We start from the raw sequence: 5,000 nt of genomic DNA on the forward strand, positions 1-5,000 counted from the left end.
GGGAGTCGTCTCCAGAACCGTTCTAGAACCCGAGAACACCAGGGGGAACATCAGCCCCTCTTATGGACGCTCACGTCTCTGATTCAGACAGAATGGAAAAACACACACACACACACACAGGAGCATGCGTGCACGCACACACACACACGCACACACACACACACACACACACACGCGGTGAATTTGACAACTAATTACATTTGATTGATGGCAGGAACAGGGAGAGATTAATAAAACAGCTACGAGTGAGATCGGCTTCCATCACCGCTGTCAAGAACCTCCATCAGGAACCATCATCCAGATCCTCCATCGAGAACTTCTATCAGGAACCTTAATCCACAACCTCCATCAGGAGCTTCCTGCTGTCCCCGGACCAGGACGCCCCGTTTCACAACCCAACAGAACCTGGACCACCTCCACCAGGGACCTCCATCTGGGATCTCCTTCAGGAACCTCCATCAGGGACCTCCTTCAGGACCATAATCCACAACCTCCATCAGGATCTTCCATCAAGAACCTTAATCCACAACCTCCATCAAGAGCTTCCTGCTGTCCCTGGACGAGGACGCCCCGTGTCACAACCCTGTGGAACCTGGACCACCTCCATCGAGAACCTCAATCGAGAAGCTTCATCAGGAACCTCCATCAGTAACCTCCTGCTGTCCCCGGACGAGGACACCCCGTGTCACAACCCAACAGAACCTGGACCACCTCCATCAGGAACCTCCATCTGGGACCTCCTTCAGGACCATAATCCACAACCTCCATCAGGATCTTCCATCAAGAACTGTAATCCAGAACCTCCATCAAGAACCTTAATCCACAACCTCCACCAGGAGCTTCCTGCTGTCCTCGGATGAGGACACCCCGTGTCACAACCCTGTGGAACCTGGACCACCTCCACCAGGGACCTCCTGTCATCCGTGGAGGAGGCCACCAGGTGTCAGGACCCTGACCTCCCCCCCGGGTGGAGCTTAGCAAGACCACGGGTTCTCACGTTACCGCCCAATTAGCGGAGATTTGTCAGGTTCATCCTGGGCTGGCGAGCTCTGACGGGACGCTCGGCGCCGCCCGCCCGCCCGCCCGCCCGCCCGCCCGCCTGTTTAATCCATCAGGAGGAGCCGGAGTCAAAAACAAACGCCCACCGCCGCCTCCCTTCTCAAGATGTGGCGCTCGGAGACGGAGCAGATCTTTCCAGATTCGCCACAAGCATATATGTGCGCGTGCATGCGAGTGTGTGTGTGTGCGTGCGTGCGTGCAGATGTGTGTGTGTGCGTGCATGCACATGTGTGTGCGTGCGTGCATATGTGTGTGTGCGTTCTGCTTCTGGAAGGATCATTTAGGTTTCACTGCCGCCTGCGTTTCAGGTTTATTTCAGCAAACTTTGCATGGAGAGAACTGTGGTGCTTCTATTTGCCCCCGCCCCTCTATTTGCCCCCCCTCTCCTCACCATTTGCCCCCCCCGCCCCCGCCCCCCCGCCTGCAGCCTGTGCGTGAACCCATCCGTCCCTAATCCTCTTCCTGTACGGCTCACTGGAACCTCACCACTCATTTGTCTGCCTCTTTGTTTGCCGTCCAGTAGAGGGTGTCGGCCCCCCCATCACACACACACACACACACACACACACACACACACACTCATCACTTCATCCCCCTTTTCCCAGTTCTGTCCACCCCCCCCCCCCCAACCAACCCGTCCTCTCTCTGGGGCGGAGGACAGCGCGGCGTCCTGGCGGCGCTCGCCGCTCGCCGCTCCCCGCCCCGCTGGAAAAACAAACAAGGGTCCACATGTTCCCCAGGAATGTTAATGGCTTCCATAACCCTGGCGAGGGCCGACCCGGGGGTTCGGGGGGGTTTGAGGTGCTGCCGTGACGACGACAACGCGGTGACGGCGTGACGACGGCGTGACGACGGCGTCCTGTTTCACGTAGAGAAGTCGTTTGTCTCTCGCTCTTTTGTGAAAAAGCGCAGAGACGCTGAAAAACATCACGCTGGGGGGGGAAAATAAAAGAACAAAAAGATTTGGGATAGAGCTGTCTCCATGGCAACGTGTTCACATCCTGCCCCCCCCCCTCTGCGAGTGGTGTGTGTGAGGTCAGCCCGGGTCAACGGCGTCCTGATCTTCTGGACCTTCAGAGGTTCATGCGTCGCTCTCAGCTGACGCTTCCACAGTCAAAGGGGGAGGGGGTTTGTTGTCATAGCGACGGCCAATGGAGGCCGTGGGGTTTGACCTGCAGGGTGTTGGCTAACTGACAGGAGGTCTATCGTGTGTGTGTGTGTGTGTGTGTGTGTGTGTGAATGGGGGTAAATCTGCAGAAGTAGCTGTCGGTTGAGACGCTCGGATCTTCTTCTCCGCCGCACTTCCTGCCGTGCGAGTGTTTCACATGCTAGGTTAGCTCGGGGCGCTAGCTATCCATTTCAGTTCCTCGCCTTCTTCTTCTTCTTCTTCTTCTTCTTCTTCTCTGTCGTGGACGGACGTCATGGCAGATGTGTTTCTGCAGCGGAGGAACACCCCCTCCGCTGGCGGGACGACTGTTTGGATTTCTGATCTCCCCGGTGGTTTCCGCGGTCCAGCTGCGGAGGAAATGACAATCCACGGTGAGGCGGCGGCGGCGGCGGCGGCGTCGGCGTCGGGGCGAGCCTCCCACCCGCCCGCCGCTTTCTCGGGTCAGGTGACCTCCGGGTCTGGCGTTCCATCCAGGGAGGAGAAGCGTCCCCCCCTCTTCCCCACCGGACGCGCCCGTCTTCCCTCATCCGCCAGGAATCCGGGACGCCTCGTCCAGTTTCGACCCTCGGGACCCGGCAGCGTTCCACCTCGTGTTGAAATATTTATGAATTTGTTGCGTCCGTGCATGTGTGTGTGCGCGTGTGTGTGTGAGCTCGTATGAGCCCTCACACACTTTCCACGGATCCAGAGCTGCCGTGCATCGGGAGCGATGCCTTGCTCAGAGGCGCAAAGACGCGCTGAACGAAGCTACAATCTGGAAGAGCCAGCTAGCGTGATAGCTTAGCATTCATTCATTAACCACACCGCTATTCCTGCACGCGAAGGTTATGAAAGGGGGCGGAGCCAGCGGCAGCCGTCACCGTGGTATTTTTCACCGGTCAATCATACAGATGTAGCCGAGCCTTTAGCAAACTTGACAAAAATGTGGAAAAAAAAAATGTGAAATGGCGTGGAGCGGGACTGGAAAGTTGAGCGGGGTCATCTCTTCTCTGCCGGGGGTGAGTCAGCTGGTGGTTTGGGTCGAGGCTTCGCCGCGACTCGGTGGAAATTCTCGCTCACGGCGTCTGGCGGCTCCGTCGCCATGGATACCGGTGTCCGAAAAGCAGACGGTTCGATGGCGTTTCAAAGAAAACCGCTGGTTGGAAGACGATTAAAAAACTTTCTTTTGCTAACCAGCTAGCCTCGGCTGATGACCTGGTTACCACGGCAACTAGACTCTCGAAATTTCTTCACCGTCATCCTCAGCTCGGGTGGTTCGTCCGCCATACGGTACACCGCTTATCCTGCACAAGAACCAATCACAGGGGAGCGTCAAAAGGGAGGCGGGGCTAAACCCGGACACGACGGGTGTCCAGGTTAAACCTGCAGGTTAAACTCCACGTTAACCCGCATAAACCTGCAGGTTAGCGTGTTGGGTTCCTGTCCTTCTGCACCCCCACACACACACTCAGGCCCCCCCGCTCCGCTCGCCCCCCCATTTTGGTTCTTAAGACAGAAATGATTTATCTATTTTCCACGAAGCAACCGGTGCGGGCGACGCCTCAAATTGCGCCGCTCATGCAAACAATGCAAATGAAAACAAAGTTCGGAGAGTATAAACATTTACGGCGTACTCGCGCACACACACACACACATATACAGACACACACACACACGTGCGCTAAAATCACACACATTGCGGTCGGGGATTACTTTCTTGCTAGCAAAATTAGATGCAGCTGACTTGGGCAGCTGGAAACCAAGCTGCATGACATAATCACAGGCAGACAGGCCAAGCTATTTATCACACACACACACACACACACACACACACACACAAACACGCGCACGCACACACACAAACACGCGCACGCACGCACACACACGTACAAAAGAGTTACGAAATTAGACAGGGGAGCAACACCCATTTCTTGGCCGATAAAACACCCCCGTTTCCCGCCTTCCTCCAAAGCACACACTCATGCCGTCACACAGGAGGTCAGGAGGTCACATCGCCATGGCAACGACCCATCGCCATCGCCCCTTCGACGTCGGGGAAAACGATCGGGGAGGTAGAAACAAGGAACCACAATAGGTCTCCTGGATGGGAGAAGAATGTGGAAAGTCTTCGGACCCCACGGTTTGTGGGTGTGTGTTTCGCCCGCCACGCCACGCCACGCCACGCCACGCCACGCCACGCCACGCCACGCCACGCCACACCAGCACACACACACGCCGCTGACATCTCTTCCTGCCTGATAACTGAGCGCCGGCCGATTGCCGGACGCCCAGCGGCAGATTGTGGTCACCATCTCGCCGCCAACCGTTGACCCTATGATTGACAGCTGACCCGAGATAAGCCCCGCCTCTCGACCCGCTCGCCGACCCCACGGGGACGCGAGCGAACGCGGCGCCAGCCAGCGGGGGCAGGAAATAATTTTCTCCGCGGCAACAACAGTTTGACGGGAGCGAGGAAGGAGGCCAGAGAGGCGAAGCCGAGTCGGACGGGAACCCGCGGCGCTTCGGCCTCTCTGGAAAGAAGGGGGACAAATATTTGACCGCGGAGGCATCTCCGGATTCACGGGGGGACGGAGGCCGGCGCCATGACGACGCACACACACACACACACACTCACACACACACACACAAACACACACACACCATCGTCCGGGCGGAGGGGGAACCTTCCGGAGGTCCGGATTCTCGAGTGAGGATGGGAGAATGTTAAAAGCCGGGGTCCACACACACACACACACACACACACACACACACACACACACACACAGGGAGTCAA

General features: G+C 57.2%; 1 protein-coding gene across 1 annotated transcript in view; it reads right to left on the bottom strand.

Annotated features, from left to right (window-relative positions):
- add3a (adducin 3 (gamma) a) overlaps positions 1 to 5,000 on the bottom strand; it is a 29,657-nt gene that overhangs the window by 23,793 nt on the left and 864 nt on the right. The gene's annotated exons all lie outside the window — the stretch shown is intronic.

Source organism: Fistularia commersonii, chromosome 35, assembly GCF_037954325.1.
Source record: "Fistularia commersonii isolate RoL2024-O1a breed Wild chromosome 35, RoL_Fcom_v1.0, whole genome shotgun sequence".
In the NCBI taxonomy this organism is placed as follows: domain Eukaryota; kingdom Metazoa; phylum Chordata; class Actinopteri; order Syngnathiformes; family Fistulariidae; genus Fistularia; species Fistularia commersonii.